General features: G+C 46.6%; 1 protein-coding gene and 1 long non-coding RNA gene across 2 annotated transcripts in view; both read left to right on the top strand.

Annotated features, from left to right (window-relative positions):
* Positions 1 to 12834, top strand: part of LOC142788198 (zwei Ig domain protein zig-8-like) — a 126442-nt gene extending 113608 nt beyond the window's left edge. Inside the window, exon 5 of the mRNA XM_075884767.1 lies at positions 11070 to 12834. The gene's annotated coding sequence lies outside the window, so the exon portion shown is untranslated. The remainder of the gene's footprint in view (positions 1 to 11069) is intronic.
* Positions 12835 to 18105: 5271 nt separating this feature from the next.
* Positions 18106 to 21036, top strand: part of LOC142788197 (uncharacterized) — a 98152-nt gene continuing 95221 nt past the window's right edge. The window contains exon 1 of the long non-coding RNA XR_012889275.1: positions 18106 to 18511. This is a non-coding gene — a long non-coding RNA (uncharacterized LOC142788197). The remainder of the gene's footprint in view (positions 18512 to 21036) is intronic.

Below are 21036 nucleotides of genomic sequence, written 5' to 3'. Positions count from 1 at the left end.
AACCCCTCGGTTCCGTCTCCGCTTCTTTTCCTGATAGTTTCGGTAAGACGCCTGGCCAGTCTTTTGTCGTATGCTGGCCGCGTCGGGGGGTCCTCCCATCCCTGGGCTGCGTTTAGAGAGACGGCCCAAAAGCCGCGGTGCAAACTTGCGGCCGTCGTAGCCACCTTTCGCTTGATATTCTACGGTCGTCGTTCACAGGCTCTTATTTGCAAGTTCAGACCGGCAGCCGGCTCTAAAGCAACCTCCTTTTCTTACCCCGTTCAGTGTGTTCTCAATGAATGTGAATTGTTGTTCCCCAGTGGAAAGAAGGTCGGTGGCGAGGCTTCGCAAAAGTGTTCCGTGCCCTGTGAGCGAGCAATGCTTTTGTTCCCCGCTCTTCCCTTTGTTTGCCCTCGCTTTAGTTTTTTATTCATCATTCGTTCAGCGAGTGCCTGCGGCGGCTCCGTAGTACGCACTTTGAAAAGCACTGGAAACGAACTCTTCATTTCGAATAGGGTGGAAACCGCTTGGATCTCTCAGTGTAGCGACAAGAACATTAGGTAGAAAAGAAACAAATAGGAGATAGTGACCTTCTTCGCTTTCTCGTTTTGAGAAAACTTCTAATAATCGTTCACCCCGTCGAGAAAGAGAACAGCATGCAGAACTGCTCCAAAGTAACGAGCAGCACTATAGTAATGAGATACTTCAGTGGCATCCGTCGCTGTGCAGAAGGCGCGTGTCAATACCTACGTACGCTAGTTTTTCTTTCTGAGTGAGTGATGCATTTTGTAGCAGTCACACTCAGGAACATGTCGGGTGAATTAAAGTTGCGAGAAATTATAAGCAGTTAGGAGCACATGCCCGAAAGGATACAGCAATGACAAAACTTAGAACATGGTCCAACATTTTAAAGAACTGTAGTGAAGCTCCCGCATCCGCTATTCCTACGTTTACGTAGAAAAGAAAGCGAAGCAAACTGTTTTAGTACAAGCTGATCTTTCAGCATACAATAAATGTTTTATTCATGGCCAAATAATTATGGACACCCAATCGTTCCTTTCAGGTGTTTTAAGTAGCATCTCCTCAGTAAAGAGTGCATTGCACACGTCTCTGGGTTAGTAGTGTGGCTACGCAATTAACATTTCTAACTATTGACCTTCTGTGGCTAACTGAAGCAAGTGGTAAAACATCAGCAAGCAGGAAATGTCTTTGAAACTAGTGTTGACAAAATGATTTGTCTTTGTTGAAGCAGCAGATCGTCATCTTCAGAGGCGTTTTCAAAATGATATGGGCAAGCCAGAAAAACCCAATCAAGACAGCTGCAGCAAGAGCCATGCTGAGAAGTGGTTCGCTTTTGAAGGTTTTTCTGAAAGTGGTAGTGATGAAGAAAAACCGCACTTTGTACGTAACTATAATGTCCATTGATCTGTCGCAGTGTTACTACGGTCACCAATGCAGTATACCCTCGGATTAGGTCATTCCACTGATAGAGTGGAAACATCCCCTATGAAGGAATAGCTTCCCGCCGGGCACCGTGCGTCTATATTCGGGAAACGCAGGTTAATGAAAAGCTCCCCTTTCATTTTACGCTCTTGTATGGGCTTTTTTCTTTTCTACAACGGAAACTTTCATGCCTTGCAGCATTTAAATCCCATATCGCAAAAGCTTCATAAAAAATGAGAGAGACAAGACAAAATTAAGGCGTTTATTTATAGTGTCACAGCAAACAATAGATATCGCTGCCACTGAAGATTAAGTAAGATAGTTAACCCGCACTGTACCCCCACGCAGGACCTTGTGGTGGCTATGGTGCCCCTGTCACGTCACCGTAATTTTACCCGGGACATTAGAAATACACATTACTAGCGTTATATGTAGGCTTTTCTAGCGTGAATGTAGCTTTCAAGAGCCTACGCATAAAATCTTTTCGTTCAGCGAATCAGTCCAAAGTTGTGCTCCGAGTGACTGATTTCACTTAGGTGCCTGGGATTTATATAACTCAAGACTGATATAACTTTCATGTAGCTTATTTTTTCACTGGAATGGCACTCATGCATTCACCACGGTTTCTTGGGCATCTTCTTTTAAAAATGAAATTATTGTAGGTGATACGAACGAAAATCCTCGGTAAAACACGTAGCCGACAGAGGAAATGATACCAGTGAAGGCTTTTGCGATTTTCGCCCTACAGCAAAAACTACGTTGGTTTCTTCGTGTGACATTCGATGAAACGGAGAGAAATTGCCATGTGGCCTGTCAATCACAAACTGAACGACGGGCTGGACGGGAGTCTTACCCAAAAGTGAGGTCACATTTTCGCTACCTTTCTGCCCTCTGAACACGAATTCATGCCTTTGTATCTCGCTCTATACATTCAAAGATTTCGCTGTAGTTTTGACCTATTCTGCAGTATAGTTTGCTTTTGGACCAACGCGCGACTTCATTTTTGTGATTTATATGTTTATATGTTATATGTATATATGTTTCCTGCAACATTTACTGACCTTATCCACGTCGGACACCACCAAGATGAGAGGAGAATTTATAAAAAAAGAACAATGAAAAAGCCATCCAGCGTAGAAAAAAAGCAAAGATAAAAGAAGCGGCACTTCAATTTCGGCAAAGCGAAATCGAAGTAAATAACAGAAAATTATACCTCGCGAGTGGCTGCACAATATTGGCTCCCACGTTTCTTCCCGCACCGACATATTCTCCTCTTTTTGTCATTCTTTTTCATACATTTATTGACCTCTGCGTTGTGCTGCAAGCTTGGTGCAAGATGTTTTCGAAATATTTTACTGCTGCTTCTACGGGGTGCCTGAGTGGCTGACGTTTGTTGCAGTAGGAAGCTGGGAATACGACAGCGTAGGGGTGTGGCAATCACTTGAGCGAGGGCACAGAGGACGGAGAATAGCCATAGCAATGTGAGTGGTCCAGACTCTCATGTGAAACATCTGGTGCCGGCGTTTTTGCGAGCACGTTATTACACGGTATCTGCTGCGTCCGTGTGTTCGTACCTCACTGCAGCGAACTGCCCGATACTCGGTTCGTCTCTCTCTCTTTTCCTTATTGACGGCAGACGACCGCTGGGAGCAGGGTGACTTCGTGAAGCCCGGATCGCGTGTGTCCCGACTGTAGAATGTGCGAGTGATCGATTTCGGCCACAGTGGTTTAGAAAGAAGTATATATACGACGCTACTGCCTAGTAAACGAGGTTTATTCAAATCATGCGGTTCAATTGTATCTAACTGCCATTTCTTTGCGGTTTGCGTCACCTCCGAAGCCAGTTATCAGGTTATCTTAGTTCTTTTTCTTGGCGGTTACTTTTCATTCCACTTTTATTTTTTGAGTTGATATATTTATAGTTGAAACATCAATACTGCCGCTTTGTTTAACGTTACAACAGCTGGGCTGTTTCAAGATGTGTGTTTTGATGTGTCAACGAAATAATATAGGGGAAATAGATTTGAAGCACGCTATCTACGACACTTGCGTGCACTTTGACCCCACCAAGGTAAGGCTGCGAAGTACATGCGTGACAACTGGGTCGATCGGACTACAAGTGTAGTATACTTATGTACGCTTTCTGGCAATATTATATAAACAGAAAAGAGCTATCATTGCGTAAAAGTACGCGGCTATGTTTCGCAGAAACAGCAGAACAACAGGCCGTTACTCACTCTCGGTAAAGATGTCGAAGAAATAAGCCTATGTCTGCCATCTGTAAAACATGAGGTTAGTTTTATTTCTGTTTCCTCGTTCGCAGAAAGCTATAGGATTGAGCGGAGGAAACATTCGCGTCCATATACTGCGCACGATTTCTTCTGCCTTCTTTTACCTTACGCAACATGTTCAACAAGGCGCCGAAAGGCGCCATTCAGGAAGCTGCCTGTCGATGGGTAAACAAGCAATACAAAAGTCGCCATATTGCACAGCATCACTGCGCCTGCTTTTGCGGCGTCGGAGCCAACGCAACACAGATGATGAAGTCGGTGCTCGGGCAATACATAAAGAGTGCGGGCGAGCACGCGTGCCGCGTCGGCATTCTCCTGAATAGAGGCGGTGACTGCCTGTATACACACGGATTTCGCAATGGTACGCGTTCACTCCCGTGAGGGACAGAGAGCGTTCGATCGCCGCCGCGCTGCCCGAGAACGCATTTCAAGGGCGAGCGCGCCGAAACTGCAGCCGGCGAGCTCTCCACATCTCTGGCGAGGCAGAAAGCGATGTCATCGCGAGGCTTAGCAGCATTGGGAAAGCTTCTACGCACACGTCTGTCGTCATTCTCTTTTCCGAGCACATACACGGCGAAAACAGAACGCTGACGATATGGCGACAGCGAAGAAGACGAGGAGTAAGGAAAGAGCACGCATCGGTGCACGAGGATTTCACGTCCCACGGCATATCAAAGGGCGCCCTTTTTAGCTGGTGCGCGGTCCAGTGCCCCCACCCTGGCCTCTAATCTCGCGGGGGTATAGACTTCTCTTTGTGATCTCCGGCATCCTTCATTAGTTTAATCCCTCGGCCAGAGAAGACTGGTGAGGCCGGCATCGCTCCTTCCGCATCCGGCTGCCTCCATTGATTTCCCATCGCGTCCGCGGTTCTCGTCGTCATCCGACGCTCCGTGGTGCGCGCACGGCGGCGCCGGCAAACGCTCCTTCTCCTCAACTTACTCGTCCCTCGTTTTCTCGGCGTGGCAACGTGCCCGACGCCTTTGTCCGTCGCTTTCTTCGTGTCCCTCCTATTCTTCATCTTCTTCGCGATTGTTCCTTCTTCACGATCGATCCCTCTTCGTTTCCGCGCTCATACTCTACGCTCGCCATCCCGATCCGCCAACCACCCCTTTTGTCTCCTTTCAGTTTTTTTCTTCTGTTTACCATATTTCATTTTGCTTCGACCGTGTGTCACTCGTGCGTGCCGGGCGAGAAGCGAAAGTTGTTTCCTCATTTTCCGGGAAGCGGTTATTATTCGCAGTTTCTCGTTCCCGTGTCCTCTTCAAGCCTTCCGGCAGACATTATTTTGCTGCCCCTTCTTTTTTTTCACGGAGAGGCGCTTTTGTGCCGCTTGGTGCGAAAGCCTTCTACCCCATCCCTGCCTCTTTGTCGTTCATCTCTAAAGGCAAAACTGAGTAATGAAGAAGCGCGAACGTGAATAAAAGGAAGTTTATTTATCGCGTGGTAAAATGAAAACGAAGAAATAGTGTGGTGACGGTAACGAGCGAAGCCACAAGGATACATAAGCCAAGGCAGGAGAATTCGTTTGAGTTTTCTATGACCAAGAATGACATCCAATTATGAACATTGCTTACAGACGCTGGCATCCTGGCGAAGCAGGCCATTCTATTTGGCAGTTCATGCGGACGAAGAACACGCCGTAGAGTGGAGTGGATAGCGACAACAACAAGCTACGAATTCTTTCAAGCGTTTCACAAGATATACGTTAACTAAAATCTAGGGCCCGTATACTAAACGTTTTTCGCACGCATACTTCGTTGTTTTTAAGAGCGTTCGCTGAATTAACATGCCTGCGAGCATCATTGTGATAAACGCAGCCAGCCATTCATCAACATGTCTTAAGGTAGACGTGCACAAATTCCGAAGACCAAGGAAGTGAGACTCATACGTTTTTCTACTCACGCATCCGAAAAGCACACTAGATTTGTGCTTCTCGCGATCCACACACGCAGTTTCAATTCATATCGTAGCACCAGGCCTCCAGCTACGCTTTCTTAAAAATGCCAAGAGGGCACATCAACCATGCTAAAATACAAGCTTCTCTCAAAATTAGAGGTTCATGTCGCAAGAGTACATCCGCCAAAGAAACGCGACTAGGGACAAAGAACTCCTGCGCAACATTCGCGAATGTGGTTGTACTTGTACACGTAAATACACACTCCCAAAATTGCAGAAAAAAAGTGGTTTTAAAAAGGGGGGGGGGGGGTACACTACCTTTTTGGCCATGTCAATGCTTAATAAGTGCAGACGCATCGAATGCTTTCACATTTCGACCAACATTTAAGGAATTAAGGAAAGGGATGGCAGGGATGTTAACCAGTCTCGGAGGACTGATATGCTACCTTATACGGGAGCGACATTCAAATATTGTGCATCAGTGACGCGGATCAGTGGGGGAGTTGCAGGGTTATGAGAAATTGCATGTTTCGAAATACTCGAAGACACAAGGACGTTAGATTCACTACCCGGCAATGCCTTGAGTTTAAGATGCGCTGTGTTTTTCTATTCATTCGCATACACAGTCTGGCATCGAATAGGTTCCTGTGAAGTATACTACGCCAGAGAAGTGCTCGGAACTTCTGTAGCACCGAAATATTGAAAATGAAGCCCAAGCAGGGTCAAAACATTTCAGGTGCTGTGGTTCGTATCCTGCAAAGTGTCAGACTTCTGCTCCACTCCACTCAATGGGTGCAGGCGTAGAATGCCAGATTTCCACGCAGATGATCCGGCTTCAAAGCGCATCTGTACATAACGGGTTCTCATTTTTAACGTCGCGTGTTATAGCTGTATTAGTTTTCCTTTGTTTCTCGAAGGTAGTTTAAGTCGCTACGCACTGCTACTAAAGGTAACGTAAAATTATGTCGCGTTTTGAATCTCTTATTGGCGAAAATCTTTGAGGTCATTAATTACGTTTTTGTTGAAAGTCTTGAGGTGAGAAGGCAAATAATAACTCTCACTGTGAAATTTCTTCAATTTCGCTTCCCATTTCACGTCATTTTTTGTAGTAATACGTATACAGGAACTGAAGCTAGTTTTAAGAGACAAAAGAACAACACTACAGCTATAATAAAGAGTATTAACAATAAAAACTAACCGTTTACAACTACGACTCAAACCAGGCCCTTTCGAGAAGGAATTAAATGAATATTCTAAAAGAGCGCCACTTTGTCGGAGCTGTGCGCAACCTTTAGGTGACGACGCATTGCACGCTACGGATGCCAGTGCTGTGACTTAACCCTAATCGGGCTTTACATTTCAAAGCTCATTTGAGCCCTCCCCTTTTCTGTACACTCTGGTTCCTGTGCAAAGGTTAATTTGTTTTGTTTTTTGTTTGTATAGTCGTCTGCTGTAAGTGTAATATGGGCTGTAGTAGCCACACATTCAGACATTAGTAAGAATTATGAAGCAACTACGGGTCCGACAATCTTTCTGTTTCTGCAATAGTGTTGGTATTGGTTGCCAAATGTAACAATGGACTGAGCACAAACTTTCGCGGTTACTGATGAGCACACTTATCGTTCGCAAGACAACTGATTCATGCAACTTAGTCAATAACGAAGGTAGAGACACAAGTAAGCCTCGGCTTTAAAAAAAAAAGCTTTGCGTATGCAGGAGAGCCCCATTTTTAGAGCCGCTAAAGGAGGTTTACTTGCAGTGCCTTTATAAAGACTACTTGTTAACGCGATTATGGATAGTCTTTCACTGTGACAGCTGCAAGCCACACCGCTGTAAGATCCAGTGGTCAGTGCTAGCCTCGTCTGGTATGCTCGTTCTAGTTAGGTCAGCTCAAATCACTGTCATGCCACCCCCTTTATTATGCGCTGTATACAGCTAAAACTGCTGATAAATTCTAGCTCAGCGTGGGATCACCAGGAAAAAGAGGGAAGAAAAAGAAAACGTGCTCCAAATGCACGATCTATCTGGGCGGCTCTTATAAAAAGAAAAAAAACTGGTGAAAATATGCAAGCACCACTACGGCCAGTAACAGCAAGCTCAACTATAACAAGTGCTCGGGGAGATACCCTCGTTCTGAAAAGAAATGGAGGAAGGAAACAGAGAGAGGTGGAAGGCCGAGAAGAGGTCAATCAGAGCAGTGTCTAGTTGGCTACCCGCTGGTATATTGGGAAAGAGAAATGGAAACAAAAGAGAGAAAAGAGAAAGAAGAAGAAAAATAAACAGTCAATTCTCTGATGCGTCAGTAAAGTTCTTCGCAGACATTGTGAGATGTGATGAAACTGCGGCCGCACGTCGCCTCAGAAGATGCTTCAGACAGAAAATGGAAAAACATAAATACATGAAAAGTAAAATGCAACGCTATCAAATGACCACCTCGCTATTCGAGTATAAAAATATCGATCGAATCAAAGAAACGCCGTTTACTTTTCTCAATATTCAGTAGATCTTTTAAATTCGCCGCCTCCCGTCCATCACGACCGCCATCCATCAAGAGCGTCCAGCCTTTCTAGGCCGAAAAAAGGGACAAAGATGGCAAAGTACCACCAGACCCGGTTTTTCCATGCCCCTCGCTCTTTCTTTCCCTTTATTCGCTGTATTTGTATACGGATGCACATTATCATCTCCCGCGTTATAAGCGGCCAGGGGTGAGTTATGTTATCCTCGTTACTTGTATCGGAGGGTGCGCCTTCAACCCAGCTGCCGCCAGCGTCTGACAGGCGGGGATTTCCCTTCACCTGCATCTTGGGCAAGTTGCGCACTTCCCCAATTCTTTTTTTTAATTCTTTTTTGTCCAGACACGCAGTGGGTGGCACTCGCGTGGCTATTTCGGCAGCGCGTTCTTCCCTGTTGACTTCACGGGGAGACATGAGGGCCGTCCGCGAAGTAAGCGGAATGGTGGAATGTGCGGGGCGAAGGGACGTGCTAAACCTCGCGCATCCAAAGTAGACGCCAAAGAGGAAAATAACCCAAAAAGAATGAGAGGTCGAAATAAAGTGGACCAGGGCAAAGGGGAGGAGGAGGGTGGCATAAAGGCTGCAATGAAGCTTAGGGAACAAGCTCAAGGTTCGAGCAATGTGCTCGGCAGCAAGTAGGGAAAACAAAAAGAAAGTATAGGCCTGACGTGGCGGCACCGACGGCTCCTCCCTTCTTGAGGCAAATCCTTAAGACTCGGGCGTAGTGAGATCGAGCAGAAACGGGATTCCACGAAAATCTTTTCTCCCATTCGTTCAACCGCTCGTATAGAAGCAGCCTAGGGCCGGAGTAAAGGTATTTGTTTTGCGCCCACTGCGCTGGTTCTCCAGCGCCTATATCCTGGTAACTGCAGTCGTAGCGTGCGCTCAGATATATGTATGGGACGCCGGCATCTTCCAGCCGAAGCCTTTCTCCCTTGCCGCTCCTCCAATACAGACACCCATAAAATCTACGACGAACGAGATCTAGTGGCCCGGAACGGTGGATTGAAAACGAAGAAGGAAGTGAGACTTTTTGATAGAAAAGAATGCGAAACTGAGCCACATTACCGAATAGCTCTTTCTATTGACTGTCCCGAATGACAGATAGAAAAATAAAAATCAGCCTCTATATCAGCATTAGCGGGAGTAAGTGTCCCGACAATGGTAGGAGCGTTTAGTTTCGATGCAGCCGAAACGAAAAGTGCAAACATCTAGTTCATGCCCCCGCTCGGCTTTTAAAGCCCGTGGTTCAATTCAGGTGCTACGATTCCTAGCGATCCATCGGTAATATGGTGATTTAGGTCCGTTCAACAGCGTTTAGCCAGCAGAAAATGCCGTACCTCATGCTTTCTGGACATGCGGACAGTTTGGGCTTTTAATGGGTGCCACCATTCCTGAGCGCTGCTATTGATAGCCTCTCGATAGATCGCTGAGGTGCGCATTGGGTTCACGGCTCATCCACTACGGATGCAACGAACCGAGATGGAGTGCTCTAAGCCGCTTGCTGATGCAATGTACAGCGGAGTGAAGACGAACCTGCGCACCATCCCAGGTATCTTCCTCGTTCAATTGGTTGGGAAGAGAGAACAGTTCCTGTTCACGTTTCTAGCTTCGTTTTATGTTGGCACTACGCCGACGAGTGGATTGCGCAAATTGACTAACCACCGAACTAACCCGAGAGCTTTCGCAATCGGAGGGGCATTATTTAGGCCTAACACACCTGACTGTCTGCCTGTTGCAAGTATTCCCTGTGGGAAGTAAGTGTTCTCACAGTTTCGCGCTACGCGGGCGTTGCATGATGCGAATGCAAACGCACCGAACGGTGTTTCGAAAACTTGCTCACTTCACGCTGTTTTTTAATTAAAATATTCTACCTTCCTCAAATATTTTCCATCTTGCCATTGAGTATTCGGGTATTCTGTAATCCGCTAGACAACTTGTTAATGGTATTTATTGCGCGAAGCTCTGTAAGCTTTATAACTGTAAAAAAATGGTCGTGCGTTTTTTGTTTTTTTTTTGCTGAATGTTAAGCTACAGCAAATTATAGTTATTGTGTCGTGAAGACGAATGAGAACATTTTTTGACATGCTCAGTGAATTCACGCAAATCAACCTATGCGGTCATCTTTATATGTTCATTTGCTCTAAAAGCTAACTCCAGGATTTATTTTTTTTTGAAAATCAAGTTCGTGACCATAGATATTTTTTTTTCTAATGCCTTAAGCGTATTAGTGCACGAATTTGTCAGCCTTTCTAAGAGTCCGTTGATTGTGATTCAGTACTTTTTCTCGTTCAAATCTCTTTTTTTTTTCTACCGCACACACAAGGTGGAAACCAGTCGCTCATCCGGTTGTTTTCCAACCTGTTCTTTCCTTTCGTTTTCTCTATTTAAATGGTAAGGCTGTGCGCCTTTGTTGTATAGTAGTATTTGTATAGTTACAAGCTTGCTAGTTCTTTTACTCGCGCTCTTGTGCAAGTTGGCTTACTTACAACCATGTGGATTATGCGGCTTGACATTACGTCACAGCCTGTTGAAACGACCTGTCATTGAGCTCATAGCACGTGACATCACGTATGAAGTTATTGTTTTGTTGGGTGCCTTTTTCATTCTTCCACATGGAGCTTATTAAGCCATCTTTATTGTGCATTGCTTCCGCGTTAAAAACACAATGCAAGGTACGATCTGAAAGCACCGACCTTTGTACGAAATTGTGTAACAGAATTGAATAGCATGGCAACACTAACGGGGAAAAGATCAGCTACACTAACGAGAACTGACGCTGTTGCCGTAATGAATGGAATGCTTGTCAAATTATCGAGCACAAACGCAACGGAGAGAAAAAAGTAAACACGCTCCCGCAACCTTCAGGTAAAAAGAAGGAGAGGGGTCAAAGCACGGTTGGTTCTTCGTCTCATTTTTGCTACCTCTTCTTTTTTTTTCTTTCCAGGTCTGTCCATTTCAGCAAAAGCTCATATGAGTTGCGGGGTGCCGTTCAAGCGCATCCAATCATTTTCACCCCAGCGTTCTTGCAGTGTCGGTGTTTGTGCGTGATGCGATGGAGCGACTGAGCACCGGTGGTTCGTCCAGCCCTGCGAGTGGCGCACGGGAACTGCAGTGCACGTTGCAGCAGCGCACCGAAGAGTCGCCAAACAATGCTCGTTTGGCTGGGACTTCGTGATGCCACGTACGAAAGTGTGTGCGCGCACTAAGTGGACTCGCTGGAAGCCGCGTACTATGGCGAAGCGCATCGGCTGTGAACCATACATAACCTGTGCGTCGCACGTTTCACCGGCGACAACGTACATTCCAGGACGCTCGGGCTGTGCGAAGCGATTCTCTCGAGCCGTCTGTGGCTCCTGTGCCGAAGGCTCTTTCTAGCCGTAGGTGATGAGTCAAAGAAAGAAGTGCGGGACTGCGTTGAGCACTGAGGGCTCGGTGTTAGATACTTGTCATGAGCATGTTAACTTCTTGTCTCGTTCGTTTCATTAATTTTACTCGCGGAGAAACGGGGAAAAAAGAGAAAGCCATTTCGATATGTCGGCTTGATTCATCAGCGTCAGGCGTTACCACCAGTATTTTAAAGGAGCCAACAAGCTACAAGTATTTTTTTTCTCTTGCAGAAAAACATGTGCTGAGCCGTTTGTAACAATGATACTTCCTTTTGATGCCCGGACGCAACACAGAGTAAAATAGGTCGGCATCAAAGTGCTCTTTTTGGGCTGACACTATTCATTTTATGGCTATTCGTTCCCACTACTTTGGTTGGTAATGACTTTCCTACGATATTTTATTTGGAGAATTATTTTGATATCCTTCCTTGCATTCTCAGCTGATTTCTGCCATAACGAATAACGTCCCTTACACGAGTGCATTTACGAAGCACATCAAAAACTAAATGCGCCATTGCGCGTGAACGCGTTCTGGTTGATTGTATGAGATAAAAAAAGTGCGCTGTTATAGTTTCTTATCGGGACAGATAGGCTTCTACTGATTATTAGAATAAGCTTTGCACGGCACAATACGTTCCACATCGTGGCATGAAATCGGAGGTTGATGATATCGACCAGCATTATCAACGTTCCTACTAAGTTTTCGTCGTGACTAGTAAAACTTGAGAACCAACTTGGGTGGAAGGTTGACGGAGGAATTAACTTTTGACTTGCGATTGAGTTCAGGAGCTGGTTTTAGTGGTAGTGAATGCTCGAGGAGATGATTTGTTCCCATTATCGGCAATGCTCCTTGCTGCAGTCAGGATTTAACCCACTATTGGAAAAATTTTGTCTTGCCCAAACAAAACATTACCAAGAATCAATGGCAGAGAGGCCCAACTGACAAATAGAAGGCCCTCACCTCACATCATTCTTTCCTCCCATAATGCTGTCCCATTTCATTTGTTCCTGTAGATGACTCTGAGCCGGCAGTGTTGAACTCACGTGTAGCACAACCGGATTTTTTATTTTGGCAAAGTCAAGTGAGATGAGGTTGTTCTTGTGTAAATAAATGTCTTGTTCTTCATCGTTTGCCTCATGTATGTACTATAAGTACGAACTCGTTCTGAAACTGTTGGAGAACGCTGGTTGAAAATCATGTTTAACGCTTGATGTAAAAAAAGAGTTAGTTAATTAGATGTTGACTGTACATACATCATCACACATTTTTGTCAAAGGAATAACTGTTGAGACTTTGTAAATAAAGAATGATATGTTGACAAACACTTTTGGCTACTCGATCGTCTATCTGTGCGGGCATGCATCTGTTTAATAAATTACGTAAGTACATCTTTGTGCCTGCGTACACCTGCTCGCCAGCCCATGTCCAAGTGCATGTGAATGCGTGTTAACGTATGTGCATATAGGTTTACCTGTGTATTTAAATTTCATTAGAAGATGTTTGCTTATCGTAGATATTGTTAACACCATGTCATCATTATTTTTTATCTAGGCAAGCGTCATTCAAGTAAGAATCAACCTTGTCACTGCAGACGCATCGCTGAATGGTACTTTAAGAGTTCGACGAGGAGCCTGATCTGGCTGTGAAGCCCCTTGGGGGCCCGGCTTGTCATGTCGCCATGGCGTGATGTGTTGACATTCCATGGTAAACCTGGTATGTGCCCCCAACTCGGGCTAAATCCCACTCGCCGCCAGTCTCCTAGAATCGAATGAGGCAACGATCCTTCCAACCAACGCCCCCTTTGTTGCATTTGACGCCAGTGCAAACGAGTGCTCCTCAACGAGAGCCGTCGGTCCACCTTAGTCCAGAGAGTGGTCGTGATGCGACGCCACGTGAAGGATGGGGCTGCTTGCATAATATGTGCGTCCGAGCGCTGTCTGCGGTGATACGATAAACTTATTTCCCTCTCCAAAGTCTTACGTCTGTCAGATTTGTTCCTTCGTGCTCCTTCTTTGTGGCTCTAAGGTCCCTAACCTTATGTAGCTCGAAGCGATGGCGCCACCACCTCACAGCGCTCGCGATGCAGCAGTGTCACAGTCACGCGTCCCCGTTTGTCGCCCACAATGTGCCACAATCGATTTGATATCGATTGATATGTGAGGTTTACCGTCCTAAAACCACCCTTTGATTATGAGATACGCCGTAGTGAAGGGCTCCGGAAATTTCGACCACCTGGGGTTCTTTAATGTGCACCCAGACGTGAGCACACGGGCCTACAGCATTTCAGCCTCTATCAGAAATGCAGCCGCCGCAGCCGGGATTTGATCCCGCGACCTGCGCGTCAGCAGCTGAGTACCTTAGTCATTAGACCACCGCGGCAGGGCTGCCACGATTGGAAGCACTCTATCTCAAAAACCCGTGTCACTTGCAAGGCCAGCCAGCATTATGAACGCAAGGAATGAAAGACGCCGCCCCACGGATCTGTACAACCTTGATGGGTTCTCTCCCCCATGATCGCAAAATACACGCGAAGTCTTAACAGGAGCAGACTAACAACTGAAGTTTGTTTTCGGAAAAGCACACATATAAAGACAAAAACTTGTGGAAATGATTACAGGTTGGCGGTTAGATAATCTATCTCGAGTTTAAAAAAGGTTCACCAATGGCCTCGTCACCTATATGTCTCCAGACTTATGTACGAAAAGATGGATATCTTGAGATGGATTATCTATCCAGCGACCTGTATTCATAACAACGTGTCCTTACCTTTCTTTTATATGTGTGTTTTCTCTAAAATGAACTAACAGTTGTTAGTCTGCGCCTGTCTTTGCTCCCTTGCTTCTTGTCCGTAGTTTTTTTTTTTTGCGCAAAGTGTCATTAGGAATGGAATACGAACTCATCCAACACTTGGTTCTTCTTGAGAACAAGAACCTTACAATAATATGAATTCTGTTCCGAAGATGTTAGGGGAGCAGAAGCACTCTTACCAACATATCTGGTTTCACGTTGGGCACCCACTAGCGCCTCATCAAAGAAACCTCTCTAAAAACACTACAACCTTTGGCACTCCCAATGCTTCTCTTTGGTGAAGTTTGCCCCGCCGCGGTGGTCTAGTGGCTAAGGTACTCGGCTGCTGACCCGCAGGGCGCGGGTTCGAATCCCGGCTGCGGCGGCTGCATTTCCGATGGAGGCGGAAATGTTGTAGGCCCGTGTACTCAGATTTGGGTGCACGTTAAAGAACCCCAGGTGGTCTAAATTTCCGGAGCCCTCCACTACGGCGTCTCTCATAATCATAGAGTAGTTTTGGGACGTTAAACCCCACATATCAATCAATCAATCTTTGGTGAAGTTTAAGGAAACTGTGGTGGCTTTGGGCGTATCTATCTATCTCTCTAGCCGCCTACGATATTTAGTTCTCCTGGCCGTTTCGATACTGGTATCGATACCAAGCTCAGTATGGCATAAAATGACTGTATTAAAACATATTTTACAAGCCATAACATGAAAATCATGACATAGATGTCATGAATGTCATGGACTACATTTTATGGTCCTGCAGCTCTTGCGGTGGTTCCGTTCACGTCGCATGTTGCAAAACTGGTATGACATAGCATGATTGCATGGTGAACACAAGCGACCGACCCTAACATGAAAATCATGACATGCGTGTCATGTAACAACGTGACTACATGCAAAGCTCAAGATGCTCACGCGGCTGTTTTGCTAGCGTCACATATACCAAATTTGGTGTAGCAGTACTTGAATGAATGACAAAAGTATGTGACTGGTGCAAACTTGATAATTATGAGATGCGCGTCATATAACAACATGACTACATGCTACGCTCATGATGTGTTCGCGGCCATTTTGCTGGTCTCACATGTACCAAACTCGGTATTACGCGACGCGAATGGACGACATAGGTAAATGACACATACAAACAAGATAATCACGACATACGTGTCAAGTAACTACATGACTACATCGAATCCTCATGATGCGCTCGCGGCCGGTTCGCTAGTTTCACACATGCCAAATTTGGTATTACGTGACGTCAATAGATGATGAAGGTATGCGCCCCGCCGCGGTGGTCTAGTGGCTAAGGTACTCGGCTGCTGACCCGCAGGTCGCGGGTTCGATTCCCGGCTGCGGCGGCTGCATTTCCGATGGAGGCGGAAATGTTGTAGGCCCGTGTACTCAGATTTGGGTGCACGTTAAAGAACCCCAGGTGGTCAAAAATTCCGGAGCCCTCCACTACGGCGTCTCTCATAATCAGAAGTGGTTTTGGGACGTTAAACCCCACAAATCAATCAATCAATGAAGGTATGTGGCTGGTGTGAACGTGATAATCATGATATGTGTGTCATGCGAAAGCATGACGTCAAGAAGCCAATACATTTCGACGTGACGTGGTGTGCGAGCTCTCTGGCGTTCATTTCGTCGCGTCACGCCGGCGTTGCCATGCCAGGTGCCGGTCCTGCCATATACTCGCAGGCGCGCGCCGCACTGTGTTGCTTTGACGCACGCGTGTTCAAGCTGGTCCAGCGTCCCTCCGTCACGAAAAAAGAGAGACGCAGTGTTGTCTGGGTAACACAATCTGCGAAATGCAGCATGTCGCATTTCGCACCGATTGCCATCGGGCCGCGCCGACGGACGCTGGTAGCGCCTGGCGCAAGACTATAGAGTGCTCGCGTTTCGCTAACGTAGCGTTGCTGTGCCTAGCGTGCGCGCGCGTCAACGCTACACAGGAGTATATTGTGCCCTTCATGATGCACACGCGGCCGTTTTGCTAGCTCCACATATACCAAATTTGGTGTTAAGTGACGTCAATGAATGGCAAAAGTATATGACTGGTGCAAACATGATAATTCTGACACGCGTGTCATGTAAGAACATGACAACTTACCACGCTCATAGCGTGCTCGCGGTCGTTTCACTAGCTCTACATATACTAAATTTGGTATCGCGTTACGTGAATAGACGACGAAGGTAAACGATACATCGAAACATGATAATCATGACATGGAAGACATATACGGCATCGTTTACCTCCACCTCGTAACGTTGTGCTGAAATTAAGATGACATATCAACCTAACTCATTCGTGCTTCGCATATCATCGATTCCCCCTGTACGTGGGATCTGCCAACTTTTAGTATTAGGGGTTTTTAGAATAACGTTTGCAGGCGCTGCAGGCATTGCGGGCATAGCAGGCACCATATGTGCTTTACAATAATGTTTGCCCCTTTCAGGGAACAATCTAGGAACATTAGCTGCCCCGCAATCTCAAATGCACACAAAATACACATAGCCTCGACACTGCAGCGTTCGCAGGCCGCATGCAGGCCGCACACGCCACCCGCTATTTCGGATTTTCTGCGGGCGGACCGCGAATGGCGGCTCCTGTACGACGCATGCGCCGTGGCAGTGACTGTACCGAAAGGGCTCGCAGTGCGCTATTCTAAAACTCCCTTTTATCTTCTCAGTGGACCGAAGCCTTCCTGCAGAATCGCGCATTCCTTCCATAAGGTGTCCGTAATAAGATCCTTCACCCCGCCGCGGTAGTCTAGTGGCTAAGGTACTCGGCTGCTGACCCACAGGTCGCAGCTTCGAATCCTGGTGGCGGCGGCTGCATTTCCTATGGAGGCGGAAATGTTGTAGGCCCGTGTGCTCAGATTTGGGTGTACGTTGAAGAACCTCAGGTGGTGGAAATTTCCGGAGCCCTCTATTACGGCGTCTCTCATAATCGTATGGTGGTATTGGGAACCCCACATACCATTCGATAGGACCCTGCCACAAAATAAAAATAAATAAACACTTGTGGACAACTTCCCAGTTAGTCATACCGTTTACTCAGCTAAGCAGTTTCTCCGCCCAATAAGCAATTTTATCGGGCCAGTTGTTATGAATACATCTTGGTAGGAAGCGCAGCAACTTTTACACGGAACACACAACACAAGCGCTTGTGTTGTGTGTTCCGTGTAATAGTTGATTTGCTTCCTACCAATATTGATTCTCCACCCAAATTTATACTTTATAAAAACGAGAATAAAGCTACGACGCACTGCAGGCCTTTGAACAAGGATACACGTAAATGCCCTTTTAACTGTGTATAGCATGACATCGGCCAACCCGAGCGGTTGATAAGGTATATGCAGCGACTAAAGGTGGCCGAGTCAGTAAGCCGCGGGCACCATGCACCACATAAAATTCACTTCATGACATTTTTTATATTCGAAGCAGCTTACGGCGGAGTTTATTCCGGTGTGTCCGCCCACCATTTCTGCACATGCACAACAGCTATAGTGATAGCGCTGCCAGAACACGCTCACACGCTGGCGCGTTCCGGCCTGTGCAATGTGCTGGAAAAAAAAAATTCAGGCCTGCTCAATACTCCGGACCTGGCCTCTGACGTCACTGTTTTGACCATCGTCTCCTGCCGAGTAGACGTGTGCATGTATCATTCCAGCGACTATAGGCGGCGCAGCGGAAGGTCCAAATTGCGGACAAGACGGTGATGTCGTGAGCGTTTACGTCAGCGTCACAGAGCATGAAGACACGTTCATTGGTTCATGACTAGTGAGAGACCGAATTGCGTCGCAGTTTTATCACCGTGTGACAGCTTCGGAGCACGGCTACATGACGCTGCCTGCGTCACTGGAATGCCCGAATGCTCCCGCCGTTCGAGATAGCAAGGTTCCTATAAGCCTTACGAAGCCTGTTGTCGGGTGCTGGTAGTGGCTGAATGAAGATGACCATGTTTTTCTGAGGCTGTTAAGTGCTGCGGGGTGATGTGGCGTACTTCATTAACCGAATGTTTGCGTGGTGTACAGCTGCAAGCTCTCGCAATGGGACAGTGCAACGGGCCAAGCTGTCGCCGTTATTGATGGTGTGACGAAGGTTCGAGTGTTCTCGTTCCTAAAGGACGACTGGAAAGCGAATTGAGAGCCTGCTGTTCGTTGGTATGACATCCATGCGTGCTCTCTCCGTGATTTGAAGGTATGTGTTTGTCTATACTACTTGAGTTTCAGTTGTTTTAAACACACTAGCTGTAGCACGGTTGGTTCCTTCTGTAAATTGGTGTCGCTTACGCTTCTGCCGTGTTAGCGGAAGCCTTAACATTAGCAACCTGAGCATCGCTGGCGCTCATACCCACATGATGACGTATCGTCCTGGTAGTGTGCCAGTAACTGCATAGATTTTGCGTTAACTGGCTTGAAATGCGGAGTGAGAAAGTCGTTTTACGTTCCGGTGCTCGCACCCGAAAGACTTAAAAATAATGCAATAAACCCGCGTGGCAATATACTCCCACAACAGGCGTTATTCCTTGACGGTCGGTAAATATATCGCTATGTAATAAGTCCGATCACATTGTCTACAAAAAGGAATAAGTGTTTGTGCGTGGTGCCATGCATTTATTGTTTATACTGGGTAACACTTTCTACCACTGCTCCGGTCATTTTTTCGCGGTATTTTAATTATGAGTCAGTCTCGCCAGTACCTCCACCTAATGTATTTGTCTGGAATATGCGGCGCTGCTCTTTAGCCAAATTTATATGCCTCTACACACCTCAAAATGTTTTTTGTTTTATAGCCCTCAATAAGGCAATCTAGAGCACAAAGCCTGTGATAAATTGCTTTCTTAAACGCTTTTCACTTGCGTCAGCTCCACTTTAAGCCAGATTACTTGAACTTGATGACTACAAAGTACAACGATACAACAACAGGCACAGCAGTACAAATGCGCTCACTTAGCATAGAAAACTGCAGACGTTTAGCGAATTAACGCAAACACTTTCTGTGCACCTTCTGTAAAGTGTGTGGGCGTTTGCGTGTGTAGGGGTTTCTAAATAAAAAATAAGATTTACATTATTTATTTCACCACTTAATTGGACCATCAAGCATTACTCTTATAAATTAGTCATGTTTGATAGCGCACAATTAAACCAGCGCCACAAAGGGCTCAATAGAGCTGTCGTATGTGTAAAACTCGCTGCGAACGTTTTATCTTGTTACGGCAGACGATGGTGACATTGGCTTCAGTCTCCTGGGCGTGCTCCTTCGCTTAAGGCGCGTGACGTCAGACTGGCACAGAGCAGGCTTGAAAATTGGACTTGGTAAGACGGTGTGGCCTCCCCCCTTTACACTTTCGTGGCAATCATGTTATGGCGGTGGTGGTTAAAACATCTATCATAATCATCGCGTCAGGGTGCGAGATTCTGCAGACACGCGAGAAACCAACGCGTTGTATTCTATAAACAGAATAACGTTCTTTTAGGGGTGAAGCTCCTTAGGCCATGGGTCGTTTCCTTCTCCGTATGTAGTATGTAGCCACCTCTAGTTTATGACTTCATCAATAGATGGAGTTGTGTGTATATGTCTTTAGGAATAATATAACCAGATGGCTTTAGTGGTTTTCACAGCATATTCACGGAGTGAATGATGATAACCAGGGTGAGGCCTTCGACTGTTTGCCCGTCCGTTCGTGCTTCCGTCCATCCATATGTCCGTTCATCCGTACTTCCATTCGTCCGTCCGGGCTTCTGTCCGTCCATCTGTCGGTCCTTACGTGATTCCATTCATCCAAGCGTCTGGTTGTCCACCTGTCCGTGCATCGACGCTACTGTTCATCTGTCCGTGCAGATGAACGGACGGGCAAACGAACGGAAGAAAGAACGAAAGAGACGTTTTGCCCCCCTCATGATCACTCACTCGTGAATGTGCTGTAATTTATTTAGGGACGAACGTCCTTAAGGCGTGGCCTAAGCGTCCTGTCGTAATCATACGTAGCCACCTCCCGTTAGTTGTTGAACCAACCGTAGAGAGTGGTGCATGTACATATAACAAAACGTATATCAGCTGAAAATTGCAGATGGTACGATACTAGAGGTCGTTACTTGTAGTAGTATAAATAATAAAAATCACAGCAAATTAACGGAGTGACTGAGCGTCATCAATTTGCACGTCCCGGACGGCTCCGGACTGCCCCGGACGCCGGCGCCGCATTTGTTTTTCTCGGGGGCCAACTGGAAGCTCCGCCCACTCTCCGGGATCACTTGGACGCATGTTCGTTTTTCGCGTGCCTGGTGGCCTGCGGGCGGCCCGGGACCGCCCGAACAACTTCTTTCGGGCCGCTGGCAGACGACAGCGCGGTGCGCATGCTGTGCGGCCATCTTAAGTTAGACACGGGAAATTTTCGATGCGCTTTTGCTCTCTCTTTGCTTTTCTGTCCGCTTCTCGCATGTTTCTGGATTTCGCATTGCTAGCGCACCCATTTCTTGTCATCGGCGTTCTGAGCCGCGTCGAGCATGTGCGTATTCCCGAAGGTCGGGCAAACACGCGTTATACTCGCTAGAAGAAACAGCGGTGGAACGACCGCGCCGGTCTACGATGCACACGCGCTCGAGTAGTTCACTTACAGTAAGTTGCATCAGAACAGAGATAGGTATAATTCACTACCTAACTACTGTTTAGGTTGCAAATGAGTCAGCGTTGTGGTCTGTGTTTCAGCTATGGAGGGAGCA

The sequence above is a fragment of the Rhipicephalus microplus genome, unplaced genomic scaffold (assembly GCF_043290135.1).
Source record: "Rhipicephalus microplus isolate Deutch F79 unplaced genomic scaffold, USDA_Rmic scaffold_47, whole genome shotgun sequence".
NCBI classification, from domain to species: domain Eukaryota; kingdom Metazoa; phylum Arthropoda; class Arachnida; order Ixodida; family Ixodidae; genus Rhipicephalus; species Rhipicephalus microplus.
Note: the sequence above shows the minus strand (reverse complement) of the source record. Positions and strands in the feature narration are given on the sequence as shown.